Raw genomic sequence first — 2552 nt, 5'->3', positions numbered from 1 at the left:
TGCAGACCAACAAATAATTCAGGATACTGCAGAGACCCAACAGCGTCTCATGGCTATTTTCATACAGATGGAAGCCACAGTAGTTGTAGAACAAATGTATGGAAACCTCTTAGACCTTGCAGCTTATTGAGGTTCTCTAGGATTGCTGATCATTTTAATTGATGTAAGACGGCTGTCCTCACTCTGAGAATGGACCAGTGTAAAACTAGTTATAGCACAACTAGGGGGCTAGAAATTGTTTTGCATAGCACTATGTTCTTGACATAGGACAGAAGTGGGCCCTGCACACAATAGGAACTAGTTTGAAAGGAACACCGTTAAACTGGCCGTGGTGGCAGGCTTTGTCCTGCACTGACTTGGAGTGCAGAAATGTCCAAATCCTGCAGCTGTAATGATGCCTGGGATTTCCCGGCCCCGCACTGACTCCCCTGAGGGTTAGGTACAGTCATGCTGATGCTGTTTCAGTGGATAAGTCTGCTCCTCGATGTAGGTGCTCATTTTGTTAGAAGAGATCATTTGGCTGGCTTGACCCAGAAAGCCTAGGTTGACCCCACCACTACGCCACTACCCTGCCACGGATCCACAACCCTGTCACTATGCCAGTGTATCTGGAGGCATTCACTGCTTTAAATCAGTAATGCTTTTATGATGGATTCATTTTTGCTATGGGAAAAAGCAGTCATAAAGTGCAATTTTCGCCTTCTCTTCCCATGGGCTGAGGCAGCCCTCCAGCAGGACAGTCCAAGAGTTCCTGTGGCTGGGAGACCCTCCAGCAGTCATCGAGATGCTGTGCAACCCCTCTGTACCCACGGCTTGAGGCCTCACTGTAGTCAAGGCAGATGAGGCTCAATGGATTCCAAACTGGGCCCTTGTAATCATTTAGTGCCATTATTGTTTAGCCTTTTTTTTTTCTCATATTTTTAGGGAAGGGTCTACAGAGTGTTCAGGGTCACAGTACTAGATCAGACTCATAGTGGTCCACCTGTTTACAGCCTCCCAAGAGCTGAGATTACAGGCACATACCACCATGCCCAGTCTCAGTTGCCCTCTCATCGTGCCCCAGGGGCGGGGCTGGCACAGCAGGCCCGAGATTCGAACCCTCAGCCTCTGTGCCTGCTTGCAGGCTCTTTAATCCACTGAGCTACTTGGCCAGCCCTAGTTTTTTGTTTTAGGACACCTTGAAACTCTTAAAAATTACTGAAGACCTAACAATATTTTATCAGTACACTTTTGCTTAATAAAAGAAATTAAAGCTTAGAATTTATAATATTTATCTTTAATCCATGCTTTACAGATTTCTATAGTGAATTAATTATAAACTGTATGTTATGAAAAATAACCATGCTATGTAGGAAAAAATGTAGAGAAGCAGCTATGTTGTGCATATGTGCAACTTGTAGGGTTTTGGCGAGCAGCAGCTACATTTCATAACTTCTTCTGGCTTCGGTTGGGTGGTAATATCACCCATCAGGTTGTCTCTGGAAAGTTTCAATCTGTACTCATGGGTGAACAAAGGTAGAATGTGTCTAAACATTATTGTGAAATAGTTTTGATTCCACAGACCATTTAAAAGCCTCTCAGAAATTCTCAGAGATCCCTGGATTGTACTAGGGGAAAGAAAAACAAACCCAATAGTTTCAACTTTAAACCTTCATACAAAGATAATGATTCGGTTAAAATGTAAACTTCATATAAGCCATCTGGAACATTTTCTGTAGCATCATACAGGCTCTGTGATGGAATACATTTGGCAGTGGGAAATCCTTCCTCCCTGAAGTTTCCATACTTCTCAACCACTGAACAGCCTACATTGTGGAAAAGAAGATTGCCAGAACCAAGAAGCTATAATGTAATAAATGTTTTGAGGGACCTGCTGAATTTGGGGTGTCTGTCTTCAGCCATAACACTTGAGATGCTTAGGCACGCCCATCTCTACCCTGCCCTTTCTGTAGACTTTCTCCTCCAAGGTCGGTCACACTATCATTTCTTTCCTCAGAGGGATTCAGAGCAGCCTCAGCCTCCAGAGAGAAAATGAAGAGATAGAATATCTTGTGATTCTTCAGGGAACTTGAATTCTCAGTGGAAATGCAGGAATATCTGCATTTAGAATCATTCTTCTTATTCTAAAATAAAAACTATGCTCCTCAGAGGTCACCAAACATTTTTTGTTAACTCCAATGAGTGTTCCCAAGTCTGAGATTTTAACCTATTCAGGCTGCCAGAGGAAGCAGGACTCTAGACTCATTTTGAAGGTATGTTTCTCTTCTCCGAATCGTTTGTCCTAGGTCTAATTGTTTTCCTCTGGGTAAATCCAGTGCTAATATCTTATGCTGAAGAGCTTCATTTGTTCCAGAGAGTGAATTTCTCTGGAAATGAGTGTCCTGAAACCAATCAAGACTGAGGCAGAAACCTCCATGGCTGTGCCAAGCAACTGGCATGCCTTGGTGACCTTCTACCGACTCCAAGTATGCATTGTGTGGCAGGGAGAGGAAGCCGGCCTCCATTGCCCCACCATGGGCCTCTGCTCCCACACTGCAGGGTGGAACTCCCAG

This window comes from Octodon degus, unplaced genomic scaffold (assembly GCF_000260255.1).
Source record: "Octodon degus isolate 3935 unplaced genomic scaffold, OctDeg1.0 scaffold00027, whole genome shotgun sequence".
Classification (NCBI taxonomy): Eukaryota; Metazoa; Chordata; class Mammalia; order Rodentia; family Octodontidae; genus Octodon; species Octodon degus.
Note: the sequence above shows the minus strand (reverse complement) of the source record.